The sequence below is a fragment of the Pinus tabuliformis genome, chromosome 2_1, assembly GCF_031772625.1.
Source record: "Pinus tabuliformis cultivar Carrire ecotype Pingquan chromosome 2_1, CPIR1, whole genome shotgun sequence".
NCBI lineage: Eukaryota > Viridiplantae > Streptophyta > Pinopsida > Pinales > Pinaceae > Pinus > Pinus tabuliformis.
The window spans coordinates 577,128,258-577,153,540 of NC_142299.1; the positions used below are offsets into that span (position 1 = coordinate 577,128,258).

Consider the following 25,283-nt stretch of genomic DNA (forward strand, 5'->3'; position numbering starts at 1 on the left):
TGCATTTGTGTGGTCAATATACATCTGGTCCTATATTGCTTATGATAATAGATCTATGTTCTTGGATAGTGTTATGCTGCTTTGATTCTATAGGTACTCTTTGAAGTTAGGTAGACAAGGAAGCGAGTAGCAAAGACCTATCAGAAGAGAGAGGAAACGAGCAAGGAACCAAGCGCAAGACAGAGGTTGGTCTCCTTATTCTTCTCTCGTCTATTTCTCATTAAGGAAAATGAAAGTATTTTTTAGTGTGTTTGTTTCTAAGGTAGCTACCAACCTTAGTGGGACTAGCAGCTCTGTATAGACACTAGTTTTCCTGATAAAAAAATGGCGACTCCGCTGGGGAGCGAATAGATTGTTTGTTCATATACATTTTCTTACATTATAAACTTACAGATGGAGCCTGATGTCAAGCCAGCTAGCCTTCGAACTGTAGTTGCTATGCAAGTGCAAAGTAGATCAACGCTGCTTCAGTCTATCTCCGGGTTTTGTTTATGAATTAAACGATTGATTTACAAGCTCTCTAATTTCCCTTGTGGTGGCTCTAGTAACCTCTTTAGATCTACCCCTGTGATTGATTTACTAATTACCACTTGCTCGGCCTAAATCCCTGAACTGAACTGCAAAATGTGACCCAGAATCCAATCAAAGTCTCGTCCCTGGTCCAGCGCACTGTCTGTTCTGTGAACTTCAAATGCATTTCACTTCTCGAGTGTAGTAGGTGCGTTGCATTTCAGTTTCACTGTGTTACAGGTGCGCTGATCAGACAAGGCCTTGTTCCTAAATTTTGGTTTCTGTGTTCATGCTTTTCAGCTCTATTCAACAGTTTTCCTGCCTGTAATCAGTACACCTCTGTTTGAAACCCCTTTCCTTGCTGTTATTCCGCCTCCATTGTGCAAAGAACTGTAAATGTTTTTATGTATTTTTGAGTCATTTTCAGTTCTCCTTTACAAAGAAGTAGCGTAATTGTACTGTCGTTTCTTGATTTGAAAGTGTCGCAAGTGTCGTTTTCAGTCATAGAAGAGAATATGATTGTTCTTGATAGTCGATTACACTGTTACTCTTGTATTTGATTTGAGTTAGTAGTTTTTCAAGTGTCGAAAGCAAGTTTTCAATTCAAAATAACAAAGTGTCGTCATTGTCCTCATTTTGTTTTGAAAAGAAACTTGTTAGTAATTGTCGCTTTGGAAAATAATTCAGATTTGCGCTTAGCTTTCTTTTTATCATTCACACATTAAGAAGGCTGAAAACAAATACATGCACGTGCATTTGTATTTAGACTATTTGTTGGTTTGATTTAGGACAGTGCATATAGTGTGTGACCTCTACTCTTTGTTGAAAGAATGCCATCTCTCTTTCCTTAGTAGCTAGGATTTTCATTGCAAAAAGAAGATTAAATGACTGTTTATCATCTTAGATTGCATTCTAGGAATTGTACATCTACATCACGCGGTGAACCTGAAAGGCAAATTTCTTAAGCAAGATCAACTATAAAATAAATTTAATGAATCTAAAAATGCTTTGGAACCTAATGCACAACATTTAGAAGTCTAGGCTAGAGACGTATTCCGGCGTCGTAAAGCCTCGTAACTGTTGTTTTCATTGTTGGTTGGGTGATTCCTCCACTTTGAGACGATAAGTGCCAGTACGGACTTGTGCTCCCATGTACCGTCGAGTATATTTTGGGAGACCACAATAGGCTTAATCCTTTATCCATAGGAATCCGTGTTTGCCGCCCTATCGATCGCAATGCACTGAACACAACATTCGGGAAGATTGATTGCCGTACCGTAAAAAGTATTCTGCAGTTTTGAGATTGGTTTGGTAATCCCTCTGTCTAGATTTCCAGAGCAGTCCCTTTCGTTCCTTTTCAGACTCCTTAATGAAAAAGGTCCATCTGAGCACTTGTCACTTTAGGCTCATTAAAAATCGAAGGCGACTAGAGTCATCTTTTGTTTTTTCTCGACTCTTAAAAATTGAAAAAACAAGTTGTGTCAAAGCGTCTAAAATTTATTTTAAACGGAATAATCATCACCTTTCCTACGTTGATCTTAAGTTGAGAAAAATGGAGTCCACCAACCAAGGAGTTCCCCTTGGAGGAAATCCTAGTCCCTTCTCCTCTTGGGGAGATGTTGGTGCACCCCATATGGCCACATTGTCTCTTCCAGGATTGACAATCAGCTTGCCCGTATGGCTCTTCTCAACTTCTATCGTTCAGAACACCGTGATTCCTGAACAATCAAGTCAGCAACTAAACGATATTAGAGTTACCCCCCAACCCTCTACTTCGTCCAATTCTTCCTCTCCTCCTTCCTCTTCGCTTGATGAAGCTGGTAAAGCCCAAAATCAAGTAACTGAGAAGAAGAAGGAGAAGAAGAAGAAAGAGAAGAAGAAGAAGGAGCCAAAGGCGAAAAGGGGCAACCAAGCATCGTCTAGCAAAAATCCACACACTGCACTGACCATGCCTAAATTGCCATGTGTCATTTGCAAAGGAGACCACTATCATCGATATTGTCCTTGCATCCCTCGGATCTTAAGAGACTGGTCTCCTTGTTTGCACAATCCGGTGTCATCAAACTCTGATGATCATGTTGAGAATACACCGTCAACTAGTGGAATTGAAACCCCTGGACAAAAAGGAAAATATAAATTTCCTTGTAAATTGTGTGAAGGCGATCATGCCGTCTATCGTTGTCCCTTCTTAGACGAAGCTGAAAGAGTTTTGGATGACCATCCGGTTTCACCGTTACGGCTTCCTCCTGGATACAAGAAACTCTTTCCGAGTCCGTCACTAGTTGAAAATCCGGCTGACATGCCCTTGTGGTCGGCCGAAGTGTCTATCATTGAAGATAAACCATCTGAATCCATACCAGACGAAATTCAAAAGGTCGAGGCGATAGTTGACCCGATCTTTCCTTCAGAAAGCCCATCTTCAGATGATATAGTCACCGAAGAGAACAAGAACAACACCCGTTCAAATTCTCTTCGTAAGCACATACTCCGATGAACATGGGGGCAGTCTACCCGTTCCTTTACCGCAAGAGGGAATTTCGTCAGAGTCATATCCGGCCGTCTATTCGGTCCCACCTCCAAGCAACTTGGTTGTTTCTTTTGACTGGAATCTACTAGGCAGACCCCATTTACCGGCTAGTGTACCATTCCGAATCATTGCTCAAATATATAGAATGGTTATGGCCGGTACCATCATAAATGAAGGGGCTTCTGTGAGTATCCTTTCCTCAACTGCTTGGAAAGTGCTTGGTTCGCCATCACTTTTGCCTGAGATGAGAAATCTAACAGGCTTTGACAAAGGAACCAGTCGACCATTAGGGATCCTTCCCGATGTGCCGATAACATTGAGAAGGAAAACCGTTCACATGAATGTAATGGTAGTCCAACGACCCATGGATTATAATCTACTCCTTGGACGAGACTATATTTATTTCATGGGAGCCATTGTCTCCTCACTCTTTAGAGTAATGTGTTTTCCGCACGAAGGAAGAGTGGTCAAGCTCGTAGACCAGCTTTCATTTCCCGGTTCACACATAGCAAATAGTCATATACCAACCCTGAATGGTCTTTTCACACAAGGAATGTCTCATCAATCCCCAGTCCATCCTCTTGATGAGCACGAGTGATTCGGAGGATATGACTGAAACCCAGGGGGCATGCACACTGGCCTATTTCGGCAGGAAAACCTTGGGTATAGGGTAGGTTTCAGCGGAGAGTATATGACTGGCCTGACACACCCGTCCATTTTGGAAAATGGGATTAAACCAGAATAAGATACCTCTGTTAAGGTAGGCCTTTCTCGATAAAACAAATGTTTTGTCTGCAAATTGAGGGGTAACCTGAAAAGGTAAGCCTTTCTCGATAAAACAAATGTTTTGTCTGCAAATTGAGGAGTAACCTGGAAACTCTACTTCGCTATACCTGGGGGCATGAAAACCTTTTGGCGTGCAAGCGAAGAGCGACCATTTATTTTTTTAAATTTATAGGTCCTCTAACACTTTAAACTCATAGGATTGGTCGTTTCCTAACTTGCATAAAGAAAGGATGTGGGGCAAAGCTTTGAAATAATGTCGTTTTTATATATGAGACATCCTTATTATGCGACTAGATTAATCGAGTTGTTTTAACACAAAATTAAAGCTCGTTAAAAAATAAACATAAGCAATGAGCAAGTGTTTCCCCAAGCGTTTAAGCTCATTAAAAAATGAACCAATTTCCGGTAAATAACCATCGTGAACGTATTACTTCAGCCTTTGAAGCCTTGGGCATGTTCTCATCATCACCTCCATTTTGTACTGGCCGATCATTCACCTCCACTTGATCGCTTACTCCTTTTGAGGAACAACTGCGAAGAGTGATCTTGTTAGCCATCCTTGTGACACTGCCGTGACTAGAAAATTCCAAACCTTACCTGGAATCAGCTGCTACCCGAATCAATCACTCGTTCCTCAAAAATGAGTCTCCTTTAAGCTCTTTTCAACTGACTCGTAAAATATGAAAAGATTGCTGAGCCATTGGCCTCTGCAGCTCGTTAAAGTGACTGGAAGCGCTATCCCTCCTTTAGATTTTAATCTTTTTGGACCCGAGGGATTATTACACAAAAAGATTGAGTGCTTGTTTTGTTCGGCTCGTTAAAATTACTGAAAATTCATCCCTTTTGTATTATTTTATACTTTTTTGGACTTAAGGGATTAGATGACAAAAAAGGATTTTTGGAGTTTCCTTTACGTCCCTTTTCAGACTCTCTAAAATTAAAAAGGAACGAGTTATCTTTGTCGTTAAACTCGTTAAAACCTAATAGCGACAAACTTGTCCATAACAAACAAGAACGAGTTTCACTATCGCTAGGCTCGTTAAAACATAGCGATGGATTTGCCCGAAGGGCAAATTATAAAACAAGCATATTTTATCCTCCTCAAGCTTGACAAAAATAAAGAGGTACTGGTTAGAAACGACTGGGGAAAAATTGGGAAGAAAACTTGAAGAAACATTGTTGGTAGCAAGTCGCTCTTGAACATGACACTTTCACTCTGCATCCGAGTCAGGTTAGGTTGTTCCATTCACTGGTCACATCACCATGGTTCCATCACACCATCCACATTTGGGGTTAATGCTACCAATCCATCATGTCAGTGTCACTGATATGTTCAAGAGAAGTCACTCAGAGAATTCACTTGTGTCTCACCCGCTATAATACATTTACGCTCCATTCTTTGATGACCACCACCCTGAACCTTATATCACCAGATCATTTTCACCTCCATTAAAATAATTTGCTCAGTTCCGTGTCATTGATGTGGGATTCACTAAGGCCCTCCTATGACGGATCGCTTCTTGTCGACATCAGCTCATTATCCAAGAAGTCGATCTAGGAACAACCCTTTCAGTACTTTGAGGCTTGCATGCCTCAATGGAAAGTTTCTCACTTCCGACGATTGGTTTACATCAATGGCCTTCGATCGAAAGATTTTGCGTGGTGTTCAACGCCAAGTCCCTTATTCACACCATGTGAATTGTACTGTAGTACCTTGAGGGTCGTCATCATTATCGGTGATTCCTCTCGCGCCTGTTAATGACTTACATCATTGGCTAGTAATGAGGCGATGTATTTCCATGTTCGACTCCAGAACATCTCTCACATGGATCGAATTGTACTTTGAGTGAAGATAGAACGAGATTGAAGACCCCGGATCTAGTTTCATCCATCCGAGCTGTGATATATATTCAGGAAAATAAAGACATCAAATGTATATCATTGCTGCATAGATAATCATCCAATCTAAGGGATGATGGCTCTACCAGAATCATCAGTCTACACTCAGACAATTGTCTGTCCTATGTACATGAAAATGAATTTATAAAGCTGAGCATGGGAATGCCCACCTCAGCTAGATCATGAAAATATTATGAAGATAATGTATTGTATTGTATCTTATCACAGGTCGCCTTCCAGCTCGAAAAAACTTTGGATCCTCATGATAAAGCATTTCACCCGACATCAAAAGATTAACGACCTCATGCTTTAGGGGGCAACTGTTATAGACATTTTTGGGCAATGCAACCCCAAGCATAAATGTCCATAAACCAAGGGCTCCTAAATCCGTAAAAGTGTTGTTCCAACCCCTAAAAGAACAAGGTCAACTGATTACAACATCTCCCAGAAGTTCTCCATGAAAAACTACTCAGAACTGGTCAAAACTGGACCATTTCACCTGCTCCATAGTCAAGGTCCGTTGCATCCCACCTGAATACACACAGTAGGTGCGATGCATGTCAAAAAACCCTTCTATGGGGTGCGATAGGCGAGAGTGGACAAATGTCAGGGTCAATCCGCAAGGTGGAGAAGCATAAAATCTTCCAGAAACTTCTCCTGTGACACTTGCCTCTCTGCATTCGACCAGGGATGAGTAAGAGATCATCAATCTCCAAGTGGAATCAAGAACTATCAAAGAGAGGACACTAATCAAATCTCAAAAGCTGACTCACCTCCCTTGAAGACATCTATATATGGATTCCTCATCCCAGAGATCCAGGAGGCTGGAATTTTGTATCTTGTAAGGAAGTGCTATTGGTTTCTTGGTGCAATATCATAGTGTTGGGTAATCTAAGTTTTTCATGAGGTGAAGAATGGCTTTCTTGCTGAGAGGATGATGCTGGGTCAGAACAATTGGTTGTAATCCTCTTTGCTCTTTCTTGATTATCAATAAAGCTATTCAAGTTTTCCTCCACATTCTTGTATGATTGATGATTTATGCATTTGTGTGGTCAATATACATCTAGTCCTATATTGTTTATGATAATAGATCTATGTTCTTGGATAGTGTTATGCTGCTTTGATTCTACAGGTACTCTTTGAAGCTGGGTAGACAAGGAAGCGAGTAGCAAAGACCTATCAGAAGAGAGAGGAAATGAGCAAGGAACCAAGCGCAAGACAGAGGTTGGTCTCCTTATTCTTCTCTCATCTATTTCTCATAAAGGAAAACGAAAGTAGTTTTTAGTGTGTTTGTTTCTAAGGTAGCTACCAACATTAGTGGGACTAGCAGCTCTGTATAGACACTAGTTTTCCCGATAACACCTCTCCCAACCTGGTAGGGCTAGCTACCAGGTTAAGCGTGGTTTGATGTTACCCTAGACTCTGCCTTTCTCAGATTGAGGTAGATTTAGGCCATAAAAAAGACATACCTATGAATTCAAATTCATTTCTCTTTGGAATCACTCAACTCGGATGAAAAATAAAGAAGTTATGATTAAAACATTGATGGTTAGTATAGTTAGCCATCATTGTCCCACAAGTAATAAATAAATTTTAATTTGTTATTTTTTTCCATGGATTTGTTTTATATAGTAACTAGTTATTTTTTTTCATATTTATTGGATTATGAGAGCCCTCACACCTCTATACTTCCATGATTTCATGTTTCATTGCAGGTAGATGGTCATTTTTTGTAGGTCCTAGGAGAATAAAGGAGATCCATTTATGAGCAAGTTATTCTTCAAGGAAATGTTAATGAAATAAGGGCATTCTATCCAAGCATATATTAATAAATTTAATATCATATGATATTGAGTTTTTTTTAAGTGTCATAAGCTAATTTTGTTTTATCATAAGAACTTGCTACAAAATTGTTCCCGCCATTTCCCCCAACATGAAGAAAACATTATGAAGACATTTTCATTACTTGACGAATTCATAACAGGAAAAATGAAGAATTGATTTTCAATTGAAAATCCAAGTCATTTCCACCAAATCATTTTTTCGAAAGATATTTTGTTTCCGTTCATTCACCATTGACAAATTGTTGTTCCTGGAAACAAATTGTTGTTCCCTTAGGAAACAACATTGTTGCACTTGAAATCAAAACTGTTGTAACATAAGTTATTTATTTATTTATTGTTTTTCAATAAAGTGTTGTTTCTTTTTTTATTTATCTTATGTTTTTATTTTTTAGGTGTTTTTTCCTCAAAGTCACGGTTTTTATTCCTTTATCAAAATAAAAGAAGGAAGTTCTTAAGTTTCATGATGTTGCTCCACACCTCTCCATTTGTTCCCCAGTGTTATGAAGTATATGGTTACCTCATATCTAATATTAAACACTCTTATGGTAATCCTTTCCATAAATGATTTACTCTTAATTCCTCATTATTTTGTAAAGTGACTATGAGTGTTGGATCACTAATCCTCTTCCATGTCACCTTGCTAGGATCACCCATTGAATTAGTTTTTGTGAGGGATTTCCACAGTCATGCTTGATACTTCATGTCCATAAGCTTAAAATAGTATGGGTAGTTTCGAGGTTTCACATGCAAAAATGGTATTATTGGATAAATAATTCTTGAATCATAATTGTTGTTACCTTAGCTTCAGTTGATGTTTCCTAAGTCACAAATGTTGTTCCCTTAGTCACAATTGTTGTTTCCTAACTCACAGTTGTTGTTCCCTTAGTCATAGTTGTTGTTTCTTGACTCACAATTGTTTTTCCCTCAATCAGAGTTTTTTTTTCCTGACTCATTATTGTTGTTCCCTCAGCCACAACTAATGTTTCCTGACTCACAATTGTTGTTCCCTCAGCCACAACTGTTGTTTCCTAAGTCATAGTTGTTGTTCCCTCATTCATAACTACTATTTCCTAAGTCATAATTGTCGTTCCCTCAGTTACAATTTTTGTTTCCTAGGTCACAACTATTGTTCCCTCTATTACAGTTGTTGTTACCTAAGTCACAGTCATTGTTACTGATGGGCCTCGAAACTAGACATAATTTAAGGCCCATCTGACCATCCTTCAGCACATGAAACCTATATTTTTGCATTAGATAATATATTCTTAACTTTAATATGTTCATTAGGAAGGTTTATGTATAATTACATATTTGTGCCTAATATTATTTATTTTTGTGGAATATTGTGAGAATATTGGGAAAATTATGAAGATTTGGAGAAGGAGATAATTTAGAGACTTGCTCTCTACTACAATAGGATCAATGTTTAATAATAAGTCAACAAGATATCATGAAATCATGCACAAATTCTAGATCTCCAATGATTGAAAAAATCTAGGAATGTGTTCCTTGTCATTTAATGCAGATTCCTAGCATTGGGAACCAAATCCACTATTTGAGAAATTTTGGAGGGGGGAGCTTCCTACTTTCATGGGGAATGATTTCTAATAATTTTTTATAAGAACCAAGTCAATTTTTCCTCTAAGGGTTGATTTTTCTTAGTCCTCCGGTGGAGAACACTTGTATTTTTGTAGTTCCACTTTCATTTCTTGTAGGGATGTAATTGTATTGATGGAAATAATTAAGATTGGTACCTTTTTCACCTTCTAAATCTTGGTACCCTTCATAGCACTCTAAGTTTAGTTGGTCTTGGCCATCCTAGGATCTTCGGAGCCCTTTTGTATAAGTTACGTTTCTTCTTTTCACTTCTTATTCACATACATCTCTTGTTCTTGCTTTGTTCTATTTTTGCATTTAGTATTGATGATTTTTTGTTGTAGGATTGGGTTAAATGGTTGACGTATGTTATTTTTTAGGATCACAATAATGATTTCATCATTTTAACAACTTTGGAAGGTCCTAGTAATCTTTGAGCTACTTGGATTAATTTGCTTATTTCCAAATCTAAATTTCTGGAAGTCCCTTATGACAAATAGTAGTAATTTTATACTATTTTTTAGAACGTGCTAATAAGGTTCAATTTAGTTTATTCCAATTTAATTATACCATATATTTTTTTATGTTAATGAAAAAATTTACCGCATTTCATTTTCACTTGATTAGGTTAGGCATTTGATAGATTAACTAGGTCACTAGTTCTCGTATTTCTAGATTTTAGACTAGTAACTTTATGCTATTTTTTAGCATGCGTTAATATAGGTATTTTTGAGTGATGCTAGTTGGAATGGAGACCCAAGACATCCTATTTAATAAAAAAATTTCCTATCCAAATTTTATTAGATTTTCTTGGTCATTTAGTGAATTATATCTTCCTGTACAAAATCTGTAACTTCCTATAGCAGCACCTATAGCTGCCTGTAACACTCTTCCAACATGTATATACTTGCCCATATTTGCTAAAAAAGGTTGGTTTTTGTCCCTTAGGGTTGAATCATCACTCCTAGGCTCTAAATCAATGATTAGAGAATACTAAATACCACTTAGGACTTGCCTTTTACTGCTACAAAACATTTCAACAATTTGAGTTAATGGACAGATTTATGAAATGGATAATACAATGATGATTTTCTTGATTGCCACATCCAATGAACTCTGTCAATGGATATGAAATATTTGAAATAAAATGATTCATATTTAGTTCATGATATTTTATTTATGAAATTAGAATAGGTTTTCTTTCCTTGTATTTTCTTTCCTGCAATAGGTTAAGGTTTCCATTTCGAGCATTCCATTTCTACAATTAGTTGAGGGTTTGATTTCATTATGTCATGAAAACGAACCAAGAACACATTGTTGTTGCACATATAGTGCTGATACCTCTTAATTTTGTATGAACCCTCGGTTGATAATTAAATTTTGTGGCCTTGGGAGTTGCAACATTCTTGTAATTCTGGAGCTCCAATGATTGAGAAAATCTAGGAATATGTTCCCTGTCATATAATGCAGATTCCTAGTGTTGGGAACTAGATCCACTATTTGAGGGATTTTGGAGGGGAAGACTTCCTCCTTTCATGGAGGATACTTCCTAATAATTTTTTATAACTACCAATTCTAATTTGCCTCTAGGGGTTTATTTTTCTTAGTCTTCTTGTGGAGAACACTTGTATTTTTGCAGTTCCACTTTCATTTCTTGTAGGGATGTAATTGTTTTTATGGAAATAATGAATATTGGTACCCTTTTCACCTTATAAATCTTGGTCTCCTTCATAGGACTCTAGGTTTCCTTGGGTTGAGTCCCATCCAATTTGGATTTGATTTAATTGGTCATTCGGTGAATTATATCTCCCTATAGAAAATTTGTAACTTCCTGTTGCAGCCTATAACTTCCTGTAGCAACTTCCTGTAGCACTCTTCCAGCATGTATATACTTGCCCATATTTTCTCAAAAAATTTGGTTTTTGTCCCTTAGGGTTGAATCATAACCCTTAGGCTCTAAATCAATGGTTGAGGAGGAATAAACACCACTTAGGACTTGCCATTTTACCCCTGCAAAACATATCAACAATCTGGGTTAATGGACATATTTATGAATTGTATAATACAATAATGATTTTATTGATTTCCACATCCAATGAAATCTGTCAATGGATCTAAAATATTTGAAATGTAATGATTGATATTATTTCATGGTCTTTTCTTTATGAGATTAGAATATGTTTTCTTTCCTTGTGTTTTCTCTCCTGTAATAGGTTAAGGTTTCTGATTCGAGCATTTCCATTTCTGCAATTAGTTTATGATTTGATTACATTTACTCCATTACATCATGATAGCAAAGGAAGGACACATTGTAAGTTTCATATATAGTGCCAATAACTCTTAAGTTTGCATGAACGCTAGGTTGATAATTAAAGTTGGCAGCCTTGGGAGTTGCAACATTCTTGTTGGAACATTGAGGCTCATCAGTTTCCTCAGTCATAATTATTGTTATTAGCCCATTTTCATGCTTTTGATTCAAAACTTGAAGCTATTTCTCATTCCCCCCCTTTGTTAATGAGAAATACTTTTAATGTTCTAGGTCCTCTTTGACATAATGATTGGGTAGTCAATTTATCTTTGTTTATCTATAAATGTAATATTATTTTTAAGAAATAATTATGCAAAGATTATTTCTTCATGTCAATTTTCAACTTTTTTAATTTGTCATGTTAGCACTCAGAATGAACCGCAAGGCTGAGAAAAGGTCGTTCTAAGGTAACCACAGACCAAGCTTTCGATCTGGCATCTAGCCCTACTAGACTAGAGAGGGCTATCTCTTTGCCAACAAAATGTGGCTGTGATAACTGAAATCTTAGGCTAGCTATGGAGGCGGGGATTTTTTTGAAAGGTTTTGGGTTGAAACAGCAAAAGAGAAGACGATTGGGCTATGGAGTCGATGCCAGTTTCTTTCGGCAAACTTGGGGCAAAGTAAGTGCCATGTTCAACCGGATAGAAGATTTCAAATGTGAGAAGAATAGGGGAGAAAGACCAATTCCCTGCACGCATCAAACAGGGGATGGATCTATAGTAGCAACTTTAGATGAAAGAGAAACACGAGGTTGCTCAATAGAGCATCTAACAGAGAATGAATTCTGTAAAGACAACCATTACATCTAACAACAAAATCACCATGAAAGGAGCATCACAGGGAACGGATTCCTAACACATCTCTTAGATACTGTTGTAACAAGGTAGAGAAAACAAAATATGTAAGTGAACGACAGGAAAAACATACTAAACACGAAACACCGTGATGGATCCCAGGTCTAAAGGGAAAAAACTGCTTTATTAAAATGATATTCAAGAAACTTTACATAGTGCCAAGCAGTCTCTCTCTGCTGTAAAAATCGAACCTCTATATTTTAAAAATAATCCTATATATACTAAATTACAAATATATTTTTATTTCCTCAACATTAGAAATAAAAAAATAAAATCCTATCATAAAACTCTATTATAAACTAATTTGCAACTAAAATCCCAAACTATCTTGAGAACCATGAGAAATAGTTTTTGAAAACCCAAATTATGTGAAGGTTTGCCAAGTGGATTAATATTACTACATCTACTCCTTTAGGTTTAGAACCATATTCCACAAAATCTTCCTTTTGACTGCCACCTTGCACTTGCCTGCACGAATTTTGGAGTTGTTTGATCGATTTGTTGTTCTTGTCCCTCCTTGGATGTTCTCTGACTGCCATTTGTACCTAGAATTCTGTGAGCTATACAATAACTGTAATGTCATCCATACAAAGTCATACTCCAGCCATAACCGATATAATTAATTTTAGCACAAGCATCGCGAGGATCATCAAATTTGGCAACCATATCAACCATCATTTGACTGGAGATAAACTCCAAGATTCCATCACAAGCAATAGAAAGGGGTAGGGTCACTAGATAAATCCACTGCAACAAGATCCTTTCCATAACCATGGATTTGCTACAATCGTCCGACCATTTCCATAGATTTAAAATGCTACTAGCATTTTATGTCACCTCTGAAGACAAATTTTACAAACTCAACAAACCTGTGCGTACATACCAATAATGATTGCATTCTAAGAATTACTCTTTCACTTAGACATTTAATCAAACAATTGACCTTCACCTATTAATAATGTAATCCTATATCAAATATTTAACACCATAGAATGAATCCTCTCTTATTTTAATCAATCATACACTAGGATTCAACATTTTTTCAGTGCCCTCTTTTAAGATTTTCATGGGCTTGACACTAGACTCGGTTGCTAGGCTTTGACCTGTGTATTGTGACTTATAATATGCAGCATGAGTGGCTTTGGAGATTTAGCAATGAAATATAAGAATTGGATATCATGCTAATGACTGTTTTTAGGAAACTCACTGTGCAACCTGTTGTTCTGTTTGTTTCCTAGGTGTAAGCGTTGCGCACAGGGCCACACTCTAAAATGGCAACGCCATAGCTAGATCGGCTTGGCTTTAAATTTCTTGACCTTATGTGTGTTGTGGATGAAGGGGCACTAAGCTGGGCCTTCGGCTCTCATCTTAAGCATGACAAAAAAACAAGAATCCATGGAACCAATATGCAAGTTTAAATGCATGCAATTTTGGCATGCGAGTTATGGTCTTCCACCTTTAAGCGAGAATGCTTGAGAATTTTATTTATAGGAAAAAGCATCCCGTCAAACAGATCCCCACGAATCTCTTCAAAACTTAGCACTGCTGATCTCATGGCTAAACTTTCCCCTGCACTATGCATTCATGACCTTCCATGGTTTTGTCTAAAGAATCATCAATCCAGTCACTTGGTGAATGCCATCTGATGAAATCTTCAAATTTTGCCTTTGGATTTGTTGCTTTAAAAGCTACCATATCTGAGGCTAGAATTTCTTTTTCTAGTTGAGCATGTAGACTTTTCCCATCAAGGGAATCACTGAGGGCTTCAATTGCCTATTGTCATTCTTCATGCATATCCTGTGTCATTATCGGTATATCCTGAGTAAAAGGAACATGCATCTTCTGGCGGGTCTTCAACAACATCAGATCTCTGGCTGGTCTAGCTGAGCCCCTTCATCCTTGATGCAAAGATCAATTTCCAGTATCAGATCTTGTAGATTCATTATGGTTATCCAAGTAAGACATTGATGCCTTAGAATTCCCAACATCTTTCACACCTTCAACAGACCTAAAGTTGCCAAGTTCTTTTATGAAGTATATTGTGAGAATTATCCTTTCTTGATGCATTCCTTTCCAATGGTTTGATCTCTACCTGCTTTGCATCCTCTCTTTAGTCAGAGTCTTTGTCTTTATTGCGTTTACCATGTTTTTTTGTACTCCATAGCTTTCTTATTGATACATATAGCAAGGAGCTATAACTTTTGATACACTAAACAATAACTGAGGTCAATGGTTCCATCATTTGACATCATTGGTAAGGGCTGTAACTCTTCCCAACACCAGCGCACCTCACGCATGAATTCTACCCAAAGTACAGAAATGGCTCGTATGTTGCAACTTCCAAACCAAAGAGAAAGTAAAGATAATTGTGTGAACAACAATTCAAGTGTTGGACCTTTAATATTCCTGTATATTTATGACCATACAAGCTAGATTTTGTTTTTGGAGGCCATTCATGGAAAAGATCTTTAACTACTCGATCAAGAACAGTAGGTGGAGGAATAGCAACTGATGCTGTTACACTCTAAATGTGTGGATTTTCAGCTGTAACAAAATCCTCCACAAATTATCCCTCGAATGAAAAGAAAAATGCTTCCACTAGAGCACACAATCTTGATGCAAATCCAACTGGACTATTTTGAATAAAATTGTTCCCAGCCATGATAGTTATGGGCATAAGAGACCACTTATCGACTTCAAGCACAAAGGCATTTTCAAATTCAGCCATCTCAACAGAACTTTCAACCACCTTATCTGACCCTATGGTGATTAACTCAAATCCTTTAATTGGATCTTCTGCAGAGTACCACTTAGACCAAGGGAAGTCATCATCCCATTTTTTGTTGTCGAATAAATCACTTTCCATGCTCACTCTAGTCTCTATACTTCGAGATTCATTCTCCTCATATGTTCAAGCTCATGTCCTGATATATGTGTCCTATATGTTAGTCTCATTGTGTAGTGCACTTGGATAATTGGTGCAAAAGAATCAGATGAAGCAAATGTCAATTTTGACATAAAGAGCTCATAGAGACCTTCCAAATGCATCAATTTTACTGGAGCTGGCTCCCAATGTGATCTACTTCAAACCTCCGAGTTAGTGTTGTATCAATTTTCTGAATTCCCTTATATGAATTGCGAGTTGGATTATGCATTGGTACAAATGATGGCCAGATCCTGATAGCACTATCAAAATTTGACAAAGCAATTGCAACAACACTTAGAAGCTTGGTGGCCTTTAGTGCATCAAGGTCATCTCCACTCATACTTTTTGGAGCAATTATTAAAAAATATTTAATGCCAAACCACAACTGTAGAAAGTGTAATCCATCTCTAGAAACATGAGACCAACAACAGTAAACCAACTTTTCACCCGCAATATCATTGTCAACAATGTACAATGTCCTTTGCACAAATTCATGGATATCTCTTTCAATCAAAGCAGAACGAGCTCGCCATATGTTGAGATGAGGATTAGCAACACAGCAAAAAACCTCAAAGGCTATGTTCTCTCCTTGTCTATAACAATCCAGCCACAAGAACAGCCATTGACATCTCCTAGCTTCCTCTGGACCATTCAATACATGAACTGCTGCACTGGAGATCTTTGAGTCAATCATTCATTTGGTGATATCTTTGGATCCAGGAGCCAGTTTTAGGAGTATGATATACCATTGGAAATTTTTTTCTAAGCTGCTCCTGATGAACATGCTTATGACATGTTTTGTGTTGAAGATCATGTGCAAAAAATCTAACAAAATAGACATAATAAGTGGCCCATTTTGATCACTAAAGGAAGGCCAAAGGACTGACTCTAATAGTGGTGACATCTAGGATGGTAGCTCCTTGGAGGTGCCAAGAATCATAGATCTCTGGGAACATGTATATTAGTGCCTCATCTATTGGGAAGTACAGTCAAACATTGGCAAACCCAAAACAACTTATACCAATCCATAAAACATACACATACTACAACCTCTACATAAACAAATACCGAAAACTGAAATGCTGCCTTGGGAAGATTATTTATACACAAACCTACCCTACTTTACAGTAAAATCAATAGTTCAAGTGATGTTATAATGCCAGATCAACCAATCAAGTAACTGTGACAAGGATGCTGCTTGGAAGTTCTTCAACTAGGACACAACTGGAAAGGCTGACAGCCATACATGCACATAATGAGTTTGCTTGTCTAAAAGGTAGTCTGATCTATCATTCAAACTGAAAATTGTTTCCATGTACGTTGCAATAGGATCAAAGAAGCCAGACTCTGTTTGCTGCCCTAACTCCTCAATACATGCTTCCAACTGCAAAATATCAATGCAAATATCCACGGGCAGCCTTACCTTCTCTTCCTTCTGTTGAAAAAGTTCCCCAAAGAATGGGACTTGATAGTCCAGATCCTGGGACTATATTTGGGTCTCCAATTCGGTTAGATCTCCTTCAATTTTTATGGCAAACTCTTGCAAAAAATCGAGCCTAACTTCATGGCTACATCGACAGGATTTCAGATAAGAAGAAAGAGATGAAGAAAAGTTATCATCTACCTCATCATTTGTGCATATATCTTCCCATTCTCTAAAGCCTTGAATAGAGGGCACCTCTATTTTGAATTCTTCCTCTTTCTCCATCCATGTTTCAGGAAAGATATGCCAAAAATCTGCAAATGACTTAATAGATCTGATAGGAAAACTTTTAATCCATCTTCTACATTTTCCATGAAACGAATCAAAGAACAATCCGATGAAGACATATTCCTTTTTAACTCTAACAATTTTCACAAATGTTTTAAAATTTTCTATATGTTCAAGAGTCAAAGTTAGATCTTCAACATTGAATTTAGGGCCATTACTTGTTAGGTCCCTATAATACTAGTGATTACCCCATTACTATTGTAGTTGTATCCCTTATTAATATTGTTGTGCCCCTATTGTTCCCATATTGTTATTACTATGCCCCATAGAATCCCTCTATTGTTATTTTTGTGCCTTTATATTATTATTGTTAGGTCGGCTGGGTTCTATTGTGACTCCTTAGATTCTCATATATAAAAAGGAGGTTTTGTCATTTGAATCATCAAGGAATCATTCATTTGTGTAATGTAAAGGAGGTTGCCCCCTCGAAGAGGCTGAATTCTAAGGCGTTGATCTATCTTTTCTATCTTTTTGTGAGTTGGTTTCATAACATTTGGTATCAAAGCTTTTAGATTCTAGGGTTTCGCTGCTCCAAATAGGTCATCGTGGTATTTTTGCTATAACTTTTTTTCTGTGACATTTCAAAAGCGAAACAAAAAACCCATTTGAGATGAAATCGCACTGAACCTTGGATCCAAATTTCAGATCTTTTCGCGATATATTTACGGATATATGATCTGAGGAAGTTGGTCTTTTTGCAGACTCCTGAATTACATTACAAACAGGTGACCTGGGGAAATCGTCATAACTTTCTCTCTGAGCATCAGATTGAAATTTCCTAAGAAGGTGTAGGAAGAGAATGGACTATAGTTTCTTTTGTATATTTTTTATATCCAAAGTTCGAAACAGGGACACATGGCACGTCATACAAGTTCGCTCTACTGAACTAGTCTATAATTAGGTCACTGTGGGAGATTTGACATAACTCTTCCTTGGAAAATCCAATTTGGATTAGACTAGTGGCATTGGAAAGAGGAAATAGAGGGCTACTGCAAGTCACAATTTCAAAACTGGATGATCTAAAATTACAGAGATACATCAGAGGCAATATCAAGCTCCTACAAAGTGAAAAAAGGTGTGTAGATTTTTTTAAATTCTTGCTTAAGCTTGGTTTGAAAAATTATTTTGAAGGAATTCAAAGGGCATAGTAGAGCATTATTATCAGTAATTGATGCCCCGAGGAAACAAAATTCAAACACATAGTAAGCAACTTGAAAGCTCTAGCATGACTCATGAAGAAGAGGAAGAAATGCTACATGATATATCAAAATTACAAGACCAAGTGCAACAAATGTCACTCTCAGAAAAGCTAACAGAAGCTAAGATAAATGGCATGGAAGCTAAGATGAATGGCATGGAAGCTAAGATGGACAATTTGAAGATAGATTTGAATACAAATTGGAAGACAAGCATGGCAGATTTGAAGACAGATTTGATAAATTTTCTACAAGAAATACTTACTAATGGTGGAAGGGTACTTAAAGGAAACTCATGATGCGAACAAAATAAATGTTAATCATGATTTCATAGACTCTAATGTTGGATTGAAGACCCACCATATTCCACAAATCGATATGAGGAATTTTGATGGCAAGGATCCCGCAACATGGATATCACAGATGGAGTAATTTTTTGATCTCAATAATGTGCAAAACACACAAAATGTATGTATTGCAACTTTATATTTGGAACCAAATCAGTTTGTATGGTATCAATGGCTTTGCTCTCGTAAACAAATTATCACTTGGGAAATTTTTACAGAAGAATTGACAGCACATTATGAGGATACAAAAAGCAACACTTTTTTTAGCCAATTGATAAGTCTCAAACAAAAGGGTTCAATAATGGAGCACATTGAGGAGTTCCAAATATTGAACATAAGGGTAAAAAATATTCGAGAGGAGCATAGGATTGATGTGTTCATAGGGACTTTAAGGGATAATATCCAACATGAATTTTTCCTTTCGGAACCTGATTCATTAGAGAAGGCATTCAGGTTAGCAAGAAAAATGGAAAGCAAAATTATGGCAACCAGGAAGCATACCACTCACAACTATAAATATGGAAGTGTTGTTGCCCCTAGTCTTCCACAACCTACAAGGTTGACACCACAACAATTGGAAGAAAAAAGGGCAAAAGGGCTTTGTTACAGTTGTGATATAAAATACACTAAAGGTCATAAGTGTGCTGAGAAGAAATTATTCTACATAGATTGTGAAGAGGAAGAAGAAAAGGAGCAAGAAAGGTCAAAAGAAGATGATATACTCCAGGAACAAAGCCTAGATAAAGAAGAAATGAATCTGACCATATCTTGTAATGCATTGGCTGGAATTACCACTCGTCAAACCATCAAGATAGAAGGACAAATCAAGAAGAAAAAGGTAATAGTGTTGATTGATTCAAGAAGTACACACAATTTTATTCATTGTAAGGTAACAAAAGAATTGAATTGCTTCCTATATCCAACACCAGAGTGTCAAGTGATGGTTGTAAATGGAGGAACACTAAATTGCTCTGGAAAGTTCCATAATATCAAGCTATCCATGGGAGAATATGTATTGGCTAGCCCAATGCTTTCCATTCCAATGGGAGGTGTTGATGTTGTACTAGGAGTCCAATGGCTACAATCCTTGGGTACAATAGATTTTAATTTTCAAGAACTTTTCATGAAATTTTCTATGGAAGGAAAGGAAGTTGAATTAAGGGGTATTGCAGGGAAACCGGGAAAGATAATTAGCTCTAATGGTATGACAAAGCTTCTAAAAAAGGAATAAAGAGGTGTAATTGCACAATTATGTTCACTAGATGTTTCCACATCGAAATCATCTATTTCTCCAGATCTCCAAAAAGTCTTGGACAATCATTCCAAGGTATTTGAGACTCCCAAAGGTGTCCCACCTATTCACGATCATGATCATGCTATTCATCTGATTCTAGGAAGTGTTCCTCCAAACATCAGGTCGTATGCCCAAAAGAGTGAAATTGAATGCATGGTTGTAGAAATGCTAGAGGCTGGTATAATTCAACCTAGTCAAAGTTATTTCTCTGCTCCAGTAGTATTGGTGCACAAGAAGGATGGATCATGGCACATGTGTCTGGATTATAGGGAGCTCAACAAACTCACTATTAAAGATAAGTTTCCCATTCCTGTCATTGATGAATTATTGGATGAATTGCATGGATCAATTTACTTCACCAAGTTGGATCTTCGTTCAGGATATCATCAAATTAGAATGAAGAGTGAAGACATTCCAAAAACAGCATTTAGAACTCATGAGGGTCATTATGAATTTTTGGTCATGTCTTTTGGCCTTACCAATGCACCTTCTACATTTCAAGGTTTGATGAATCCATTTTCAAACCCTTCCTTAGAAAATTTTTGTTAGTATTTTTTGATGATATACTAATCTACAGCAAGTCTTGGAAGGATCATGTTGAACATGTTGACAGGGTGCTACAACTATTGGAGGAGAAACAACTATATGCAAAAAGATCCAAATGTTTCTTTGGAGTATAAGAGGTGGAATATCTGGGTCATATTGTATCTAGTGAAGGAGTTAAGGTAGACCCTAGCAAAATTAAAGCCATTAAGGAATGGAAAATCCCCACATCCATAAAGCACCTGCGAGGATTTCTCGGGTTGACAGGGTATTATCGCAAGTTTGTTAAGAATTATGGGAGAATAGCAGCACCTTAACAACATTATTGAAGAAAGATGCACTTTCATGGACTCCAGAAGCAACAAACGCCTTCGAACATCTTAAAGAGGTAATGTGCCAAGCACCAGTATTAGCTACACCGAACTTCACAAAAACCATTATTGTGGAATGTGATGCCTTAGGAAATGGAATTGGTGCTGTTTTAATGCAAGATGAAAGGCCCATTGCTTTTGAAAGTCTTCCAATCAAGGGAAATTTTTTACGCAAAGCTATTTATGAGAAGGAAATGTTGGCAATACTACATGCACTTAAGAAATGGCGACCCTACCTAATGGGAAGATACTTCAAGGTAAAAACGGATCATGATAGCCTTAAATACTTCTTAGAACAAAGATTATCCTCTGAAGAGCAATAAAAGTGGGTCACAAAGATGTTGGGTTAAGACTTTGAAATCATCTACAAAAAGGGAAGCAAAATGTGGTGGCAGATGCACTCTCAAGAAAGGATGAGGATGTGGAAGCATTGTTGTGCGCCATTTCTATTATCCAACCAGATTGGATAAACAAAGCAAGGGAGGAATGGAAGAATGATGATGAAGTGTGGGCACTTATTCGAAAGTTATAACAAGATTCTAGTACATATGATACATTTAGCTGGAAAAATGATTCGTTATGGTACAGAGATCGCTTATACCTCTGTAAGAATTCCCAACTCAAGCAAAAGATTCTTATGGAATTGCACACTTCTCCCCTAGGAGGGCAATCAGGATTTTTAAAAACTTACCACAGGGTTAAGAAGGAATTTTTTTTTTGGGATGGCCTTAAATCGGATATTCAAAAGTTTGTGGCAGAATGTTTGGTTTGCCAACAAAATAAAGTTGAAACAATTAAGACCCTGGGTCTATTACAACCTTTATCCATTCCAAGCCAACGTTGGGAGGAGGTTTGAATGGATTTTATCACAGGTTTACCCAGGTCTGAGGGAAAGAGTGTCATCATGGTGGTAGTTGACAAACTTACCAAGTATGCACACTTTTGTGCATTATCACATCCATTTAAAGCCAGTACAGTTTCTACTGCATTTATGGAAACAATTCAAAAGCTACTTGGAAACCCAAAGATTATTGTAAGTGACAGAGATCCCATTTTCACTGGAAATTTTTGGAAAGAATTATTTTCTTGTCTCGGTACTCAGTTAGCTCATAGCTCATCTTATCATCCTCAATCTAATGGGCAAATTGAGATAGTAAACAAATGTTTGGAAGGATATCTTCATTTTTTTGTATCTGATAAACAAACATAATGGGTCAAATGGTTGCCTCTGGCTGAGTGGTGGTATAACACATCCTTCCATACAACAACAAAAATGACCCCATTTATAGCACTTTATGGATATCAGCCACCATCCATCACATCATATTTAAAAGAAAATTCTAAGTTTCAAGTAGTGGAACATCACATCGAGCATCAACAACAAGTCCTCCAACTCTTAAAGGATAACCTCGTGTTGGCACAAAATAGAATGAAACAACATGCATATCAACATTGTAGCAAAAGAAGTTTCGATGTAAGTGATTTGGTATTCCTACGGCTACAACCATATAAACAAATGTCCCTTAAGAAAGCTAAGAAGGATAATAAATTATCACCAAAGTATTATCGTCCATACAAGGTGTTGCAAAAGATTGGTACTATGGCATACAAATTGGAGCTTCCTGCAGCTTCTCAAGTGCACCCAGTTTTCCATGTTTCATGTTTAAAGAAGGTTATAGGTGACAAACTCCTAGTTCAAACAATATTTCCAGAACTTGATGAGGAAGGAAAAATTATATTGGAACCAGAAGCAGTCACAGAAACAAGAACTCGATAGCTACAAAATCGATCAATTTTGGAATATCTCATCAAGTGGAAGAAATTATTTGTTGAACATTCCACATGGGAGGATGAGTTTTTATACAAAAGCATCCAGAACTACTAAAGCATTGAGGACAACAATTTTTTGAAGGAGAGGGGCATGTTAGGTTCCTATAATACTAGAGATTACGCCATTACTATTGTAGTTGTATCCCTTATTAATATTGTTGTTCCCCTATTGTCCCCATATTGTTATTACTATGCCCCATAGAATCCCTCTATTGTTATTTTCGTGCCTTTATATTATTATTGTTAGGTCGGCTGGGTTATATTGTGACTCCTTAGACTCCTATATATAGAAAAGAGGTTTTGTCATTTGAATCATTAAGGAATCATTCATTTGTGTAATGTAAAGGAGGTTGCCCCCTCGAAGAGGCTGAATTATAAGGTGTTGATCTATCTTTTCTATCTTTTTGTGAGCTGGTTTCATAACATTACTCAAAATATATGCATTCTTTGGTAATTGATTAGGAAAACCAGGAAGATTAGAAAAATTGATAAATGAATACCTTGAACAAATAAAAGCAACATCTGATTCCTTCATTTTTAGCCAGTGGAGCCACCATGAATACTTTGAAACTTGAGATTTCAAACAATGGAGTCGCCAGGCAGATGTTTCAGCCTTCATACGTGTTTGACTGCTATCCACCATCAGCAATCAAATTGTCAACTTGAATGATCTTTCTTGAAGAATATCTGTCACCTTATCCCTGGCAACGACGCCAATATGTTAGCACTCAGAATGAACCTCAAGGCTAAGAAAAGGCTATTCCGAGGTAACCACATACCAAGCTTTCAATCTGGCATCTAGCCCTGCCAAACTAGAGAGGGCTCTCTCTTTTCCAACAAAATGTGGTTGTGATAACTGAAATCTTAGGCTAGCTATGGAGTGATCGGATTTGTTTGAAAGGTTTTGGGTTGAAACAAAAAAAGAGAAGACGATTGGGCTATGGAGTCGATGCCAATTTCTGCCAGCAAACATGGGGCAAAGTAAGTGCCATGTTCAGCCAAATAGAAGATTACAAATGTGGGAAGAATAGAGGAGAAATCCTGCTACCTTGCAGGCATCAAATAGGAGATGGATCTAGAGTAGCAGCGTTATAAAAAGAGAAACACGAGGTTGCTCAACAGAGCATCTAGCAAAGGATGAATTCTACAAAGACAACCATTACATCTAACAGCAAAATCATCATGAAAGGAGCATCATAGGGAATGGATTCCTAAGACATCTATTAGATAATGCTATAACAGGGTAGAGAAACAAAATATGTAAGTGAATGACAGGAAAAACGTATTGAACAGGAAACACCATGATGGATCCCAGGTCTAAAGGGAAAAAAAGGCTTTATTAAAATGATATTCAAGAAACTTTACACAGTGCCAAGCAACCTCTCTCTACTACAAAAATCAAACCTCTATCTTTTAAAAATAATCCTATATATACTAAATTACAAATCTATTTTTATTTCCTCAACATAGGAAATAAAAAATAAAAATAAAATTAAAATCCTATCATAAAACTCTATTATAAACTAATTTGCAACTAAAATCCAAAACTATCTCGAGAACCATGAGAAATAGTTTTTGAAAACCCAAATTATGTGAAGGTTTGCCAAGTGGATTAATATTACTATATCTTCTCCTTCAGGTGTGGAACCATATTCCACAAAATCTTCCTTTTGACTACCACCTTGCACCTGCCTGCACGAATTTTGGAGTTGTTTGATCAATATGCTATTCATATCCCTCCTTGGATGTTCTCTGATTGCCATTTGTACCCAGAATTATGTGAGCTATACAATAATTGTAATGTCATCCATACAAAGTCATACTCCAGCCATAACCGATATAATTAATTTCAGCGCAAGCATCGAGAGGATCATTAAATTTGGAAACCATATCAACCATCGTTTGACTGGAGATAACCTCCAAGATTCCATCACAAGCAATAGAAAGGGGTAGGATCACTAGATAAATCCACTACAACAATATCCTTTCCATAGCCACAAATTTGATACAATCATCTGACCATTTCCATAGATTTAAAATGCTAGTAGCATTCTATGTCACCTCTGAAGACAAATTTTACAAACTCAACAAACCTGTGCGTACATACCAATAATGATTGCATTCTAAGAATTACTCTTCGTCTTAGACATTTAATCAAACAACTGGCCTTCACCTATTAATAATGTAATCTTGTATCCAATATTTAACATCATAGACTGAATCCTCTGTCATTTTAATCAATCATACACTTGGATTCAACATTTTTTCAGTGCCCTCTTTTAACATTTTCATGGGCTTCGCACTAGACTCAGTGGCTGGGCTTTGACTTGTGTATTGTGACTTATAATATGCAGCATGAGTGGCTTTGGATATTTGGCAATGAAATATAAGAATTGGATATCATGCTAATGACTGTTTTTAGGAAACTAACTGTGTAAACTGTTGTTCTGTTTGTTTCCCAGCTATAAGCGTTGCACGTAGGGCCACACTCCAGAAGCACAGTGCCATAGCTAGATTGGCTTGGCTTTCGATTTCTTGACCTTGTGTGTGTTGTGGATGTAGGGCACTGTGCTGGGCCTTTGGCTCTCATCATATGCATGAAAAAACAAACAAGAATCCTTGCAACCAATACACAAGTTTCAATGCCTGCAATTTTGGCATGTGAGTTATGGTCTTCCACC

The 25,283-nt window shown here is 37.2% G+C and overlaps 1 pseudogene; it reads right to left on the minus strand.

Moving 5' to 3' along the window:
- Positions 1 to 14,890: 14,890 nt before the first annotated feature.
- Positions 14,891 to 25,110, minus strand: LOC149201763 (uncharacterized; annotated as a pseudogene).
- Between the last annotated feature and the right edge of the window lie 173 nt (positions 25,111 to 25,283).